Source organism: Manacus candei, unplaced genomic scaffold (assembly GCF_025592945.1).
Source record: "Manacus candei isolate 608988 ecotype Guabito, Panama unplaced genomic scaffold, ASM2559294v1 h1tg000049l, whole genome shotgun sequence".
Taxonomy (NCBI): Eukaryota; Metazoa; Chordata; class Aves; order Passeriformes; family Pipridae; genus Manacus; species Manacus candei.
The window spans coordinates 24,610,834-24,630,012 of record NW_026138097.1 but is presented as its reverse complement, the minus strand read 5'-3'; positions in this window follow the sequence as shown (position 1 = coordinate 24,630,012).

Sequence of the window (19,179 nt, the reverse complement as noted above, 5' to 3'; positions counted from 1 at the left end):
TGGCTGCAGCAGGATGAAAATATTACTGTTCAGAGACAAATACAAGTAAGTAGAAAGCTGATAAAGACAGGAGTTTTTCTAAATGTCTGCATGAAATAAGTAGAAATTACTTGGAAGAAATAATTAAAACACTCAATTAAATACAAGAAAAAAAAGTTTATCTTGCCCAAAGTTTCTATGGCCAGGAACTGTGTCTGTATGTGCCCAGCTTCACTTGGAAGTCAAGATACATATAAATAAACATAGTTAAGTGCAACTTCTGTGGGTTTGAGTTGACTACCTTGTGTGATGGTGTACCGCAACTGCAAATGCAAATCACAAATAATAGATGAATGTTGTGCTTTCAGACTTTTCTTCTCTATTCTTTTGTGTATACAATATCGTGTTCTAATGCTAATTAGCCAAGGAAAAAATGCAAAGTAAAAAAGTATATTGTTATGCACCAATACTGGAAGAGGTCAGTTGAGAATAATCAATAAATATACAAATACCCTGTTTACAAAGAATAAAAATGTATGCTTCTATTTGTGGATTTCCATGGAAATTACCTGGAAAAGTATTTTTACTATACTCAGAATCAGAAACAGCTTTTTTAGAAACAAGAAATCTGTCATAGTTTTTCATGTAGTCGTGACCCTTTCTCCATCAGCTGATATACACCTGAGTATAATCAGGTTTACATATTTCACTCTGACGTTAGAATGGTTTATGACCATTGAAACACCTTTGTGACATGCAGAATGCATGAAACTGTAAGACAAGTGCTGTAATAAAGTGCCAGTCAAGGGATTTGAACTCTTGCCTCTTTCCTAGAAGACCAAACTGCCACTAAAAAAGTAAGCAGGGTTGGCTTTTTGTGTGTGTGGTGCTGTTGTGTGGTTTTGTCTTTTTTTTTCCTTGTTTATTTATCATTCAGATATGGTGTTGGCCCTGAGAATACAATCAGAAATCGTTTAATCTGTCTAAAAATCTATTCTACAATGTAATACAGCTCAGCTACACTTTCCTGAATGATAAATTAAAAAACACTGTGGAGTTCTAAACAAGCTGAAAGCTCCCCCTGCTGTTGCAGAGCATTAGGAGATGAGTCATCCCTCTGAATTTTGCATTTAAAAGAGAAGACAAGATCAAAGGCTGAAAATGAGCTAATGGTCAAAAAAATGTTTATTTCAGTGATGACCTTTTCAGCTGATGAAAGGAAGAAGCTAATATATTTGCATTAATATTAAATTACTGTAAGAATCATGACAGAAAGAAAGAAGCCCTTTCAGTTAAACCAAATGAGGAAAAATGTTAACCATAAAATATCTTGTTTAAATTGCACCACTTAACGTAGGGATGAATATTCAAGGTATTTGGATAGATGCCTTTATACCAATCTGCATATGAACAATGTGCTCCTGTTATCCATAAAATTCAAAAATCAGGTAGTGGAGGGATACCTACAACTAAAGAACCTACTTTTGAGAACTGATTTAAGGAGAATATCAACAATATTTTGTGATACAGTATGCAAAGAGCATGCTGTCCTCAGATCAGATTGCAAATTCCACTAGTGTACTAGAACATGAAATAGAAATTGCATTGATGGGAATAAAAGAAAGCACCTGAATAGCATCCAGATAGAAGAAACAAACTGGATCTTTAATTCCTTTTGTGTTTCCTGAACTGTGCTTCTGATACCTTTGACAGGGGGAGTAGCATCACAATTCCCATTTTTCTTATGTTTTGTTTACCTTGGAATGCTGATCACACTGTCTTGATATATGTCAGTCAAACATATAACACAATATTTAGGTCTATTTTGTTCTCAGATTGCATCATCTACAGCTATCATTGCTTGTCTTTCTAGTGGGTTGACCATTGCTAGTTACCGGATACTCACACAGCTGCACTCTTACTCCCTATCCTCATCAGGGGGAAAAGACAAGATGGAAAATCTTGTGGGTTAAGATAAAGACAGGCAGATCACTGATCCATTACTGTCATATGCAAAGCAGATTTCACTTGGGCAAAATTAATTTAAGTTATTGCCCATAAAATAAAATTAGGATGGTGAGAAACAGAGGCAAAAAAACCCAACAACAAAACCTTGAACACCTTCCCTCTATCTGTCCACTCTTCCTCCCAGGTTTACTTTCACCCCTTCCCTCCTGACTCATCCACCTTCTTACATCCAAGACACGAGGGGATGGGGAATGGGGGGCTGTGGTCAGTCCAGAACAACTTCTCTCTGTTGCTTCTTCCTTCTCACACTTTTCAAACTTGCTTCACTGTGGGTTTTCCACAATCTGCAGTCTTTCAGGAAATATCCACCTGCCCTGGTGTGGAGCCTTCCATGGTCTGTAGGGTAACACGTGCCCCATCGAAGTCTCTCCCGGGCTGCAGGGCCATCCCTGCCGGGGTCTTTCCTCCCCTCCTGCCCTCCTTCCTCTCTGCCCTGGAGGGTCGTAGGGCTGTTTCTCACCCGGTTCCCCTCCCTCAGCCCTGGCTGCCGGGCAGCGTTTTGCCCTCCCTTGCCCAGGCTTTCCCCAGGCTCTCTCCTGCCCGCCCGTGGCTGAGGGGCTCAGCCCTGCCATGCGCTGGGGCTGCTGGAACCGGTGGGGTCTGGGCGGGGCAGAACCCGAGTTGCATCGTGTGGTCAGCTGGAGTCAGTCACCCAGGTGGTGTCCCCTCCCAACGTCCTGTATACCACCAGCCTACTCATTTGGAGCATATAAACATGTGAGGAAGAGCAAAAACAGCTCAGCAACAGTTGAACACTGGTATGTTACCAGCACAGTAACTCACACATTGCAGAGTAAAGGGACTACTATGAAGAAAATTAACCCCAAAACTCTATACCTCCATCCCAACCATAGAATTATGGAATGGTTTGTGTTGGAAGGGACCTTAAAGATCACCTAGTTCCAACCCCCCTGCAACAAGCAGGAACATCTTCAACTAGATCAGGTGACTCAGAGCCCCATTCAACCTGACCTTGAACATTTTTAGGGATGGGGCATCCACCACTCCTCTGGGAAATCTGTTTCAGTGTTTCACCACCCTCATCATAAAAAATATAAGAAATCATTCTTATATCTAATCTAAATTGACCCTCCTTCAGTTTCAAAGCCTTAACCTCTGTCCTAGTGCAATAGGCCCTGCTAGAAAGTTTGTCCCCATCTTTCTTGTTGGCCCCTGTTAAGAACTGAAAGGCCACAATGAGGTCTCTCCAGGCCCTTCTCTTTCTCCAGGCTGAACAACTCCAACTCTCTCAGCCTGTTCTCATAGGTGAGGTGCTCCACCCCTCTGATCATTTTTGTGGCCCTCATCTGGACCCACTCCAACAGGTCCATGTCTTCCCTTTTGCTGAGGACCTCATAGCTGGACACAGTACTCCAGTTGGTGTCTCATGAGAGCAGAGTAGAGGGGGGGAATCACTTCCTTCAACCTGATGGCCCGGGATAAAATTGGCTTCCTGGGCTACAAGTACACTTTGCTGGCTCCTATCAAGCTTTTCATTCACCAGCACCTGCAAATCCTTCTCATCCAGATCCAGTTTTATTCATGGTGAGACCTCTCAAGTTCCAAGTGTTTGATTGCTTATGTTCCCCTCTTGATTTTGGATTATGAAACCTTACCTATTCTGACACTTTATCAGATTTCCCAGGGAGAGTGGGAAAAGTTTAGAGTTTCTAAAATCAGCCTCTGGTTATACACCTTTCCTGTATCTAGAAATGTTTTGTTTTGTTTTTTAAAAAAGTCCTGCTCTGAGGTTCCATTCCCAGGCTCTGTCTACATCACAACAGAAATCTAGTTTTGTTCTGGATTATTTTAAATAGCTCTTTGACTTTTAGTTCCCTCTTTTTAACTGTCTCCTCTTACAAGGTAAAGGGCTTGTCAAGTACTTACCTCCCCTCATTTGGATTCTGAGTGTACATAATGTCAGAGGTGTTACACAGTACGATTCATAACATCGAATGATAAATTGTTAATACTTTACTAATAAAAAACCCCTACTTATAACTACCCATTTGGCACATTGCATTTGATTTCCGTGTTTTATTTGGTAACAATTGTCACAATAATACATCATGTTACTAAATGTCTCTGGATTTGTCTCTGTTTCTATATGAAGACTGAGTAGTGGGCTGTCCTTGCTAACTTCCGCCCAAGAGCACTTTTCTATTTGCTTCAAGGAAAAATCAGCTGAAAACACTTAAAAAAAAAGGAAAAAAATCTAAGCCAAACCTCATGGTTTTTACCCAGAGCCAGTTAAGAAGTGTTCTTAGAAGCAGACAATGTAGGGTACTATGTGGATTAAGAGAACCATCAGTCTGTGGCTCAAGTGATTCAACAGGAAAACTGATTCAGCCAAGGCTGAGATCTGTCTACCAGCTCAGGATAAAGAAAAATAAGACCATGTTAGTATAGCTAAAAATCAAATTATGTAGATATCAAACTGTTAGGGTTTTTTTGTTTTAAGAATTATTGCTATCATAAGCCCTGTAAAGTCTCATAAAAGAAAAAATCATAACTTCTGCAGGAAGTACAAAGTTATTCCTTGATCTCATTTATTTTTCATACAATTTTAGGTTAAATTCACCTTGGTAATTTAAGACTTTTTTTTTCTACCACTGGTTAACCCTTTTATTCTTGCAGTTTTTGAAGTTAACATATGAACAGAGATAAACAAAGAGTAAGTTAGTGTTAGTATGCTGATGGATATACAAGGGAAGAAGAATGCAACAGTCTACCTTTCATCATAGAAAATAAATTTCCATCGTATGGCAGCAGAGTGACATGACAAATGCTTTATATAAAAGTTATTTAAGTATATCATTTAAAGCTCATGCATAGTGACCCTGCCTTTGACATGTTGATCAAAAGGGTAAGAGAGAAAAGATATCAATCATATTACCATTAGTTCTATTTTGGAAATAATCAGTGCTTAGTTTACTGTCTTAAAGGAGAATGTGACATATACTGACAAGTGGACTGCTAATAAAAATCATTAAATGCCTATAGAGTTCTCAAAATCCATAAGGAAGTGACAAGAAAATTATGCAAATATCTAAGATTTCAGCTGATGAAAATCAGCATTAGACCTAACCGAATATGAAAATATTTCAAATTTCAGTGCTTTGGGATGAGTACCTATAAATATGAGAACATATTCATTGTTTAATAAGGGTTGTCAAGTATAATTTCGGACTTAGCAGACAGATATTTTTCCTTTTCTTTTTTTTTTTTTAATAGCCTTTTCAGGATTTTTATAGTTTATTTTGAATCAGGCATTATGTTTTGGGGGAAGGACTGTCTCTTTTTGTAGCTGTGCATAAAAATGGAAAATGGTCTGTGCAATTATATTGTTAGAGATGCAGCTTGGTCTGAAGGGCGATAAAATAGCATAGTGTTTGAGAATCTGCCACTGAATTGTTTTGGATGATTTTTTTTGCTAAGAGTGTGGACAATGTCACAGTGTCACTGTCATAATTGCAATTACATTAGAAAAGCACTTGTTTCCTTTCTTTTTCAGCATGTTAAACACCTATGCACCATTTCAACATGTAATGAGAATAAGTATGTTATTATTGATAACATATTACGTTGGAATTCAAGAGGCCTAGGTTTTATTGCTGACTGCCAGTGCTTTTATAAAATATAATTCAATGTCCTGGCTTCTGAGGTGCTAGTAAACTTTATAAATAATGAAATATTACTGCAATTTTGTTTCCATGGATTAAAACTGGGTTTCTTGCTCAGTCATTATTTTTCTTGTTCCATTTGTGGATGCTTAAAGTGGACCTGAACTTTTTGTACTAATTCCTAAAAGTATTCTTAAGTGATCCTAAAAATACTCCACACTGCAGTATGTCCTTGGAAATAAAAAAAGTAACTTTTTTTAGGGCTCCTGAACTCCTAGCAATAGCAAACTTTTGAATGGTTTCAGTGACACATACTGCAGCATGTTTTCACTTCCCTTATTTGGGTATACTGGAGGATGGAGAAAAACAAGATGAACACCCCTAACTAGCAGATTTATTGTCAGTTTCTATATATGAACAGAAGCCTGTGGGCTATGACAGAGTGATTATTAAGATAGTGGTTTTGGTCATAAAAACAGTACTGTCTCAGAGGAAGATGACTGTATTTTCTAGATTGTTATTGCTGGGGTGATGATCATTGATATAGTACTGCTAGAGGAATTTTTGCTGTCATTCACTGATATGGAGCAGTGGTATTTTTCAAGGCCTTAGGTGAGCCCCCCATCAACTCAGTGCATGCAAAAATGTTTCCTTCTATTAATCAATGGTCATTGAAAAGTATCTTTCTCCTCTTCTGATACCTGTGATACCAACTCTTAATCCAGCTCACATATATCATCTAAGGCATATATCATCTATCTTATTAATCACTCTCTAGATGTGTTGAAATAGTATGATGAGGAATATCTGTGCTTATTAAAGCTTTTCAATATTAAGTATTTAGATGTTGAACTTTCTTGGACAACAGATGCTAAACAAGCTGTTCTATTACTTCCCCTCCACTACTGGACAGGCAGAGAAAAATACTGAAAGAGGTGTTTTGCTGAAACACCTATCTGATTATATGAAAAATCCACATTAAACACAGGTTCTATGTGAAATTAGAGTTGGTTCAGTGGGAAGTTAGCAAAAGAAAAAAAAGGTTTTTCAGGCACTAGAATTAAATACAGAAGGTTGTGTTTTATCAGTGGTCAAAGATAGATATGATAATCACTGAAAATATTTAGAATATCAAACCTCTTTTCTATCATTCATTCCTAGCAAGTGATCCTTGTTCTTGATCTTCAGGTTGTCCCAACAGTTATGTACCTTTTATTGAAACCATTTTGCAAAAGCATTCTTAGCTCTTGGCAAGCACTCATGAGAAGTCTGCAGAATCACAGAATGTGCTGAGTTGGAAGGGACACACAAGGATCATCAACCTCAACTCATAGCCCTGCACAGGACTATACCCAAGAGCCATACCATGTGCCTGAGTGTGTCATCCAAATGCTTCTCCATCAGACTGTGACCACGTCTCTGGGGAGACTGTTCCAGCACCCAACCCACCTTCTGGTTACTTTATTTGGTAAAATATCTGTGGTAGCAGTGAAAAATATCCCTCCTTGCAACTGCAGGAGAGAAACTGATAATGTACTTCTATAATACAGTAATTAATCTAGATTTTACACACAGCTTTCCACATTTATGAGTCTTTACATTAGTCACTTGAAACTTCATCAATTCTTTGTGTCCTAAAGACAAATACTATGCTGTGGGTTTTTCCTAAATGCTCTATTCTTGCACCACTGACTTAAGACACAAAACTGGGATATTTAGCTTCTTTTGCACTTAATGAACGTTACTGATTTCTTGTTCTTGTCTTCCTTCTTGTTTCAAAGGACAAGCAAAAAGTGACATGATTTTGCTCTATCCGTGATCACATAACTTACTCCTGTGGTGCAACATTTCCATTATGCTGACTAGCTGTCTCTAGTAATGTGTTCTCCTTGCTTGTGTGCTAGCAGGGATGTTACATTGTGTAGTGCAATGACAACACTTCACTTACAAAATTTTAGTATTAAGCTTTGTGGTTTTTATGATTTTTTAAAATACAACAGAGAGATTGGTTATTAGACTAAAACATGGATTTGCTTATTTTTCTAGAAATCAATTAATATTGCCTAATGAATTCAAGAACTGTTGCTTACATGGTCTGAATTTGATTCTGCATGATATGAGCTTATTTCTGCAACAGAGTCTGTTAGATGGAAATGTGTAACTAAAAAAATCTGTAAACCAGGGCACAGTAATGAAAAGACTTAACAGTTTCAAAATACTGGATTTGAATAAGCATATAAAGAATTAGAATATGTACAGTTTAGCTCGTTGCTATGTTTTCTTAAAATCTAATTCTTTTGCCCATGGCTTATGTATTATATCTAATGTAATTTCTACATATGTGGATTCTTTTGCCAATTTCCCTATCACAGTGCACAATGTTGTAATGTAAACCCACAGATTCAGTAACAAATTGAAAGAATTTGCTGTTGATAGCACTAGCATAATTTAGAAATTGTTCAACATTAATGATGTAAGATGTAGAGGAAACAATTAATTGGTTTTGTGCCACAGAGAGAATATCATGCTTACAATGGCATTGAAATTGTTGCTCATCAAAAGCTGTTTGGTCACTGTGGATGAGCTATACAGCCACTGCTAATTGAAAATAAAAAAAAAAAATTAACCCAAACCCAACCAACCAAAAAAAACCCCACCAAAAACCCCAATAAAACGACAACAGCAAAACCCCAAACCAAGAAAACCCAACTAAAGGTTTTCTAATATACATAAATTCAGCATCAATTTGCAGTTTCCTACAGTATATATTATCTAAATGTATTTTCTATCTGTGTGGTTTGTTTTGCATTTTGTGGCTTGTTTTGCATTTTGTAAGCTTTTAGTCTGTGTCCCCTGCTAGAAGAAAATGGTTACCTTATTGTCTTTTGGTTTTTGTCTGATTTTCCAGTGGTTCTCATGCCAAGCTTATGCTTTGCATTTTGCATTTCATCTCTGTTAGACTGACATTTGTATTCTTCAACTCATTTTAAAGTCCAGAGGTTGCAGTCATCCAGATTGACATTTTCAGGACTGGACCATGGCATCAAAGTCTTCTTTTTGAGACTGGCAATGATACTCATTTTGTTTGAGCTTTGGCACTGCCTACATGTTTCAGCATCCACTGCTAGAATTTGCAAAAGGAGGGAACAGTTAAGTTAGATGTTCAAGCCAAAGGTATATTTTAACTGTCTGGATTTGGTGTTTTATAGAATCATAGAATGTCTTGAGTTGGAAAGGACTCTAAGATCTCCTAGTTCCAACTCCCTGCCATGTACAGGGAAACTTTCTTCTAGACCTGGTGGCTCAGAGCCTCTTCCAACCTGACCTTGAACAATTCCAGGGATGGGGCATCCACAACTTCTCTGGGTAACCTGTTCAAGTGTCTTACAGTAAAGAATTTCTTCCTGATATCTAATCTAACCCTACTCTCTTCCAGTTTAAAGCCATTACACCTTGTCCTATCCCTACATACTCTTGTAAAGTCCCTCTCCAGCCTTCTTGTAAATCCCCTTTAGGCACTGGAAGTCTGCTATAAGTATTTACTATCTACTTGTATTTCCTTCCTCAATCATATTGGACTACTGAAACATGTTTTCTGGCATATTTTGTAGATTTGATTTAGCCAGAAGTAGATAAAAATAATGAAATAATATTGGGAATGATATTTTTGATCACATACTAAGCAGCTGTATCTGCACCATACAGTTCAGTGATACCAGCAACCACCTCTTTGCTTCACTTATGACTTTAAAAAGAAAAATCCACTTGATTTTATTTTCTACAAGTGAGGTGTGGAGAAAGACATACAATTTTTCTTTTCTTTAAATGGTTTTTGAGGGGTGTGAGCCATTTATCATTCAAAGAAGTGGTGGTAGAGGAGTTTGCCACAGCATTTGGAATGTAAAAACAGAATGTAGAAGAAAAATGTTAGTGAGACATAATGTTTGTCATTACACCTGAAGTCATGTTCCTAAATTTACTGTCTTGATTAACATAATATTGTTTAAAGAAGACATATAAGGAACCCAGAATTGATGAAAAGGTGCAAAATTTGTACATTTAATGATATGCAACCTAAATCGTCTGTACTGCAGGTAAATATCTCAGTTCCTCGCAGTGACTACATATCAGTAAGGTTGTTCTAAAGTATTTTATAATTATTAGTATTTTAATGGCTTCCCAATCTTTTCAAACATCATGAATTCGAAAAAACATTTTTGGTAATCTCTCTCATTAAAGATCACATAAAATGTCTTTCAGCATTTATAAAAAGAGATTAGTTTTTTTGCAGACCAATGAAAAGGCTTAATTTTTCTGGGTTTCACTTTATCAAACTATCCTGTTCTGTCTTCTAGGATACAGTCTTCTAGAGAATCAAAAAGGAAAACAAGATTATTTGTAGCTATACAGAGAGCTCATAACACCATTCATTTTATTATTTGGCTGACTCTGCATTGTGCATAATAATTGCTGTGGAAGACAGAATCTTCTTGTTAACATTTTAGATTAAGGTTCAAGAACCACAAAAATTGCACCAAATTAAATCTACTCAGGAACTGCTATCATCATTTTGATGAACTGTTGGTGGACTCTCTGAAAGCAAATACAATACGTGTCTAGTTATGCTTATATAATAACCAAAGTCATAAAGAAAAAAATATTTTATCCCTTTACATTTGGGATGCATAGACTGACTATTTCTGTATATTTAAATATAGGCTACTCATCCTATTTTAATTATCCTATATATTAGACTTTATTGTTGAACAGATTTATTTATTTTGGAATACAGAAACTCCATTTATTTTCTATTAGCAGAATGAATTTCATAATAAACAATATATCAAACATGCATTAACATAATTTCTGAGTTATTTTTTAGCAACAGGGTTAATAATTATTTTCATTGTTGTCTCAGTTTAAAAGTATCTAAGTATTAAAACAGCATCTTTATAAAGTACAGCTGGTATTTTATTAACTTATAAGAAATTAAAAGTCCGCAAGCACTCAGTCTACACTAGTAATATGGCCTACTTTTTCAAAAGTTATTTTGTTTGAAAAACAAACTAAAAATACTTTCATACTTTTTCTAGCTATGAAGAGCACTTACTTAAAGTAGTATTCATGTCAACACCTACTATTCTTTTTCCTTAAAATATTCTAGAATTATATATGTACTTTTCTTTTCTCTTCCTCTGCAGGCATCCTTATGGCTCTGTGTGATTTCCAAACATGCAATAAAACAGACCCTGTGAAAGACTGTTCTTAACCTTAATAATCTTGTGTTCTAGAAAAGGAAAATATTATACGTCATTTGAACCATCCATCTTATATAAGTAACAAAAGCTTGAAGGCTGCACTAATTTATAGTGAAGGCATAATGAGAGCTGTAGGCAAATAATTAAAGTTTATTTAGTCAGTAAAAATGTATATAGTGATACATAAAGCCCCATGATGCTGACATATATTGGAAATAATTTCAATGATCAATTTTCCATATGAAAACATGAAGCAACATGAATTTCTCACTATGTAGACCATTTCCTTTTAAAATTAGCTGAAGCATATTATCTTAAATTACTTTTATAATGGGGAACCTATGACTATTCCTGAGAAGTCAAATGCTTTCAGATAAGCAGCATTATTCCAGGGATGACCTCTAAAAAAGGAAAGAATGTTTTGCAAGATTCGGTAAAGTATTTGTTTTAGAGGATGTTGGTTTTCTTTCTTTAGAATTATTTTATAGTGGGCCAACTGGGAACAGAGTTTATAGGTGTGCAGAATAATGTGTTAAATGGAAATGACAAACTTTCTAAAGTCAGTGCTATAAAACCCCTAATTGTTACAATGGCTGAGTAAGCTGACATATAAACTGTGAAGTTTTATGTATTGAAATATGTTATTTTGGTGATACATTTCCTCTTGATATCTGTTTCCAAACCAAAAACATTTGTCTTAACTAGTGGATAGAAATTGTGTGCTGAAAACTGCTCTGATATTATTAAAAAAGTTCTGAAAACAGTAGTCTATTTTAATGACGATGCAAATGAGTTATATGTATTTATACTACAATTTCACCACTTCTAATTTTTATTATAATTATCTTTTCTTAATCTTTTATCTTCCCTTTGTCATTTGGCACTGTATATTATTTTTTTCTGTGTTCTGAGAAAACTCAATATTGCCAAGAAATCCTATGTCACATTCACATCACTGCAGCTAGTACCTATAGAGGACACTCCAAACACTTCTGAAAGTGTGAAATTTAACTTTTTTCAGTTTGATCAACAAAAAAAGAATCTTTTTAACCTTATCTATACAATCAGAAGACATCCCTAGGCCTGAAGCAAGGCCAGTGTTTTAAATGTTATTTTGGGTCAAGTTTAGAGAGATTACCTTATGGTTGTTCTCTCAACAATTTTACTATAAAGAAATATAAAAAAAACCTCCAAACATCAAACATTTCAAGCCCTAGAATCTTCTTTTCAATAATTCTGTGAACTCCAGTCTCAGTTGAAGGTACATAACTAATGCAGTTAATTGGGCTAAGAAAGATTTTTCACGTGGTTATACTGCTTTGGAAAGAATTAAAACTGAGTGAGATTCCTGGGATTCAATGGAGAATATTTAATCAAAATAACAAATGAAAAAAAAACCCTTTTGCAGAACAATCAAGGGATAGTTAAGTACTGAAATCTATACTTCAAGTACTTACTATTTAATCCTGTGTTCTGGTATTTTACTAATATTTTACTATTAGGTTCTTCAGCCATCTCTGTCATTTCTGTTTGATTCAGTGTATAATTTTAATATAAAGTAGAAACATATCTGGGAGACACTAAGGTAGTAACCTAGAAATTCCAGTTGGGCACTCGAGTAACATGAGAGCTTACATTTCAAAACCTGGTTTCTGTGTGACAGAGCAGTTATCTCAGTTGATGGGCCATTTATAACTTAGATGAGCATTCTAACTACAGGACTATCAGGTTTTGGAGTAAAAGAAAATTTATAGAATTTTTTTTTTTGTCTCCACAAAGTTGAAAAACTTTTGTCCAAGTGTATGCTGACATCAGTTAGTTAGAGGAGGTGGAAGTTATTTCTTATCTAACCTCAAAATACAAAATATGAAGGGAAGTGGAGAGGTAGTGGAGGGGTGAGAGGAAGAAAAACTCTGAAATAGCAAAAGGCTCAAACCACAGTTGAGAGTATAATTTTCTGGAAAGCTTTAGTTCTTCAGTTGGATCATTCTGAGGGAGACTGTTCTACTGTTTGTCTTGCTGCCTTTTTTCAGGACCTTAAGTTCTTTATCACTGCTGTTGACATCTGGTACTGGCTTTCACATATTTGACTAGTTCTTCTTTTGGGAAGTTCAGAAGAGCATCTCCTACCTTTGGTTTATAGATTACATTTCTCAAGGCATGTCTTCAAGACACATCGTCGGGACACTCCATATATCTCCTGGATATATGTGTCCAATCTTAATGTCTTTCCAGCAGGTATTAGGAGGATGAAAGCCCTGGCTGAACATCCTGGCTCTGGGTGACTCATGAACAATATGATCTGTTTCAAAAAGCTTTCATAGGAATAATTTAAGGTTTTCCACAATTATCTCTTGGCAGCTATTACATATCTATTAGGCTATCAAAGCACATTTTTCTGTTCTTTCTGTTTAATACATACATAGTCTAGTAACAGTGATCTAAATGATCTTTGACCACAGTTAATATCCTGCATAAAAGAAATAATGATATCTGTTTAACTATTCATTTAGTTCAGTTTATTATGAATCATTATAAAATTGTAGCAAGACCTGAAAGATTTCAGCTGAAAGAATATTAACTGATTAACTGTCAGACGAATGAATTTAAACAGTGAACATTATGAAAGATAAATAGTGATTATTTGATACTATAGCTATTTTGAGCCTGAGCAACCTATACAGTTTTTTTCAGTAAAGGTTTCCTTCTGCAAATTAAGAAAAAAAATGTGAATCAAATTACAATGAAACCTAAGCTTATCTTTGGTTTATTTCAGGTATTTGTTTAAGTTGAGTTTACCATGACATTCTGTACAACTTTCAAGATCAGAAGAAAATATACTTATATCCATTTTGATTATACATAGGATATGGTCCCAAACAAAAAAGTAATTTTGCATTGCATCTATAACTTCCAAAAAGCATAATTTAAGTTTGGTAATAATTTAAAGCGATGCATAAACTATCAAAATATTTCAGTGATGAGATGTTTTGATCTCTGCTTCATGTCTGTAAATGAGCTAATTTAAAATTTTGATGTGACTCCTATATTTAATCTTTCGGTCTTTAAAATACACTTTATCTTTTCTGAAGACTCATCCTTGATTTGGTACTTCTATTAGCTCTTTTCTTAACCTTCATTGGATGAACTAAACTGATTGAATTGTTTAGCTCTCTGACTACAGTGTCAGCAAGATTGCAAATCACATTTGTGACTCTTCTGTAAAGGAACTGATACTTTAAGTCTTTACTTCATACATTTTCTGCACTGTTTTCATGGGAAATATTTTCAAGTCCTGAGAATTGTGTTACCACCAACTGTAGAAACAAGAAGCAGTACAAGTAAAGTATGTCCCATAGTGTAAAAGGTTATACTCATAGGAATTTTGGCTATTTAGGGCTCAATTATTTCAATAATTCTTTAGCTGAAGGTTAAAAAAAATATAATCTAATGTATACAGAATTAAAAACTAGATTTAAATGAACAAACTAGGCTGGAAAATACTGTATTGAGAAAGAAATCCAATATATCAGTTTTAATATATCTATTCAACATATCCCAGTTTTTCCCAGAAAAAGTTAATTGACACAAGAGAAATGTATATTGGGAATTGGTGACTCAGCTCCCACCATCCAGCTTTTTGTTGTTTATGATGTATCATCCTACTAAGTCACAAGCAGTAATCAGCTTTGTTAATTTATGACATCATGGGGAATCTCTTATGAGGTCTAAAAACTGAAGTGACCCTGAAATTAGCCCAGCTGGTTAGAGCTTGGTGCTAACAATTCCAAGGTTGAGAGTTTGATCCCTGTACGGACCATTCACTTAATTGAGCCTTCTGGGTCCCTTAAAACTTAGAATATTCAGTGATTCTGTTATATTGCTATCTATGTTCATACAAAGGGTTTCTGATTTTACATGTACTCGTACTTATACATCAGCACATATGTACATTTGCTAGCCAGTAAATTTGAAACAATTTTTTGACTGAAGTGATAATTTATAGTGTTGCTTGGCTTATTAGAAGTGAGATGTGGTCATAGCTGGGAATTTTCTTCTTTGGTACTTCTGAAATTTAACTCTTAGCTATACCAGTTCTTAAATAAACCTACTTAAATTGACTCCAAACTAATCTGCAGAACAACAAAGTCAGTGGCTGGGTTATAACATACTATTACCTTATGCTAAGGTCTCTGAAAGACTACAGAAGGTCTATTTCATATTGCTACCATTGTATTTTGGAAAAAAACAAAATCAGATTTTAAATTTTATTATGGTTTATTATTTTATGAAAAAATGACATAAGTTGCATGACAACCCTGTGAAATAACCATTATATCTGTGACTTGTAAAGAGTACTGAATGACTTTGGATGAGGTCAAAATATTCCTAATATTTTTCAGGGTCATAATAATTTTAATTAATTCATTGTGTTGCCTTACTGGAAATCTCTATTTTCTCTTTGTCCAGTAAATCATTATATCATATTCACATTCATAATTACAGCCACTGTACTGGGGTAGTATAAGGATTGATGAACCATCTGAAGGGTGGTGAAAAAATCAGTCAGCTGTTTCACCACTTCTGGTCAGATTAAAATTAAAGTATACATAAAATTTATTCACATTCTTCAGTAGGTGAAAGGAAGTAGTAGTCACACACAGGAGTATGCACTATTTAACTCAAATATAACAAACTCAGTAAAGTGTGACATACTGCAAATCATATTGTCATATGCTAAAGACATTTTTTTGTGAAAAGTACAATAACTGTAAATTTACATACTTCGGTATTGAAATATTTCTCTTGTGAACAGCAAAAAATGCAGAATCATAGAAAAATATCAAGTCTTTTCCTTTAGATCTTTATAAAGCTGCAGTTAAAAAGATTTTACAATAGATACACAATTTGAAAGATCATGCTTAGACCTGTTACCTGTCTCAAAATTTTGTAACCAATACATTATTTAACATCAATAATATTCTATCCTTTTCATTCAAGTATATGAGAGATACGTGAACAGTGAACAGTGGTGCATCATTTCCCACATAATGCACTTTATCAGGGAAGCAGTAAAGTCACGTAAGTTACCAAGAATAGTATGAGCAAACTCATGGCAGAGCTGGAAATGAGGTTTAAATCTCTGCAGGCATTATTCTACAAACCTGTGGAAGATCTGCTGTTCATTTCTATAATTCCCAAATCAGGAAATTCACCTCTAAACTCCCAGGCCTGCATTTAGTAATAAAATACTTTGCTACAGTAATGTATGGTAAGGATCCTGTTCTATACTCAGTACTTCTCCTTTCATGTGGTGCAAACATGTTTTATTTATACAAGAAATATCTGTTAGAATCATGGGGTATGTAGTACCTGTATGTAGAAATCTTTCTACAGTCACCTAGAGCAAAATAATGTTTCTCAACAAGGTATGAAGGTAACATCAGTGCAGAGTTGCATGGCTGTATCATGCAATTCTTCACTAGTATGCTTTCACTGTTTTTTCTTACCTTATATTCTTCCATGTCAGCTGAGAGGACTCTCCAGGCTTTTTCCATGATTCTTATGCTATAACACTACCAGGGGGCTTGAATCTGGCCTTATATCTTAGATTAGAAATATGCTAATTTAATACTTTGTGCCTGTAAAACAGCCTTCCAATAAATATGATTATTTTTAAAAGGTAGAATCTGACTGACTCAGTGCTTCATGAGCAACAGAAAACATCTAAAGCAATTAGACACCTGCAAAAGTAGTGATGTTCATTCCCATCCCACCCCCCCAAATTCTTTTATTTCTGCAATATATAAGGCTTAGCCTTTGACACTCTGTCATGCGATGCAATGCAACCAAGTCTGTGTGGGTTATCTGGTGTGGTAAAATATGTTGTTGCTGCTTTTATAATAGACCTACAGATTCTTACAGCCACTATTATCAGATCAGTATTACAGCATTAACAATTTACCAAAATGCATTAGTAACTTAGTGCAATCGAGATAGTAGATTTATTGTGCAATGGCAGCCATGTAATAGCACAGCTAACTTCAAATCAAATTGCATGCTGTATAACAGTAACTATCAATCCTTAGAGAAACTATATCCAAAGTGCTGGGGTAACAAAGTTGTCTTGGTGGCTACTATAAGATATCACTCTTGGAAGACATTTTTTTGCAAGTGAGCAAGATTGCTGCATCTAGTATTATTTGGGGCTAAAAGTTTTGACAGTGCTGTACTTCAGTGAAAGGGCAAAAAAGTTTGCTTACTACCAGTGATGCTACATTTAGAAGGGAAGAAGTCTTGTTGGGGTCATTCTATCTTTTCTAGGCTTGTAGGAAGAAGATAAACTGAAGCTAGACTGGACTAGAGTCTTCCACAGAGTAATATGTGAGAGTGTTAAACCAACACTTTTGAGAGGCTCACAGGTTATTTTCACAGAATCACAGAGGATCACAGAGTATGCTGAGTTGGAAGAGACCCACAAGGATCATCAAGTCAAATTCCCTGGGGCTGCAATCACTTCCCTGAGGAGCCTGTTCCTGCATCCAACCACCTTCTGGGTGAAGAAACTCTTTCTAATATCCAACCTAAACCTCTCCTGTCACAACTTCAGGCCATTCCTTTGGGTCCTCTTCACTCTCACCAGAGAGAAGAGATCAGTGTCAGCTCCTCCTCTTCTCCTCATGAGGAAGATGTAGGCTGCAGTGAAGTCTCCCCTCAGTCTCCTCTTCATCCAGCTGAAAAGACCAAGTGACCTCAGCTCCTCCTCATGTGGGAGGAGGGCCTCAAGGCCCTTCGCCACCTTTACTGCTTTCCTCTGGACACTCTAAGAGTTTAATATTTTTCTTATATCATGGTGCCCAAAACTACCACAATATTCAAGGTGAGGCCACCACAGTGTAGAGTAGAGCAGGACAATCACCTTTCTTGATGGGCTGGTGATGTTTTGTCTGATACACCCCAGGACATGGTTGGCCCTTCTGGCTGCCAGGGTACTGCTGACTCATATTCAGTTTACCATCAATCAGGACCCTCAGCTCCCTTTCCATAGTACTGCTTTCCAGCATCTCATTCCCCAGTCTGTTTGTACATCCTGGGTTGCCCTATCCCAAATGCAGGATCCAGCACTTGTTGAACTACATGCGGTTGGTGATTAGCCAGTCCTCTAATTTACTGAGACTTCTCTGTGGGGCCTCCCTGCCTTCAAGGGAGTCAATGGCTCCTCTGAGTTTTGTGTCATCTGCAAACTTGCTTGGTATCCCTTCCAGTCCTGTATCCAAGTAATTTATGAAGCTTTTGAAGAGCACAGGACCTAAGAGCTGTGGAACCCCACTGATAGGTCACCAGTCTGATGTTATCCCACTCACTATTACACTCCGTGCTCTACCTGCGAGCCAATTGCTCATCCACCACATGATGTGTCTATCCAACTGTGTGCTGGACATTTTCTTCTCTAAGAGTATGAAGTCTAAATCAGTTTATGCTAGAGGCTGCTACTTTTTTGTCAGTGTTTTACACCATGAGTTTCATTTCATTGATAACAGGTGGTCCATATTTTCTTAGAAACAACTATCTAGATGTCAATAGGATACTGGCCCACAGAGCTTTGGTTTTTTCTTTATTTTCCAACTTAAAGTAGCATTTTATTCATCATACTTACCTAGTATGTAACCCAGTGTTTATCCCCTATAGAAAATGAGGCTCTCTTTGTCTTTCAGATTGGATAGATTGTGCTTTTTGTTTTAACTTGATAACTTCTATCTGTTGCTACAATTTAGCTGACTAGAGAGTTTTTGTTTGAATGCTTAATTTTTTTCTGCTTTCCTCAAGTGTGTAGGACAGATCAGAAAGGACAGAGAACAAATTAGAAATGGCAAAAATCATATTAAAAATCACATATTGCTTTGTCTCTTTTTGTTTTCATTATCTGATGATTGAAGGCTGTTGTTCCACTTAATGTTTTGGCAGTGGGTTTTTTGTGTTTGTATTTTTTGCTTGGTTGGGTTTTTTGTTTCTTTGTTTGCTTGTTTCTCTGTATTTCAATATTTAACTATCTTTTTATTCCAATACTATATATCAGAGATCTGTGTTGTAAATACACTGACATCAACACTTTTTCTGCTGGACAGTATTTGGAGGAAAATGGAAATGGCTGATTTAATCTAGTCTAACTTGTTTTTAGGGCATGGATTTTAGATCTCAGTAAATTCTTTCTTTAGTAGGTACAAGTTCATTTTTTTTATTTCCTTACACACACACACACACACATGCCCTCTCAGGATGGAAAAAAACCA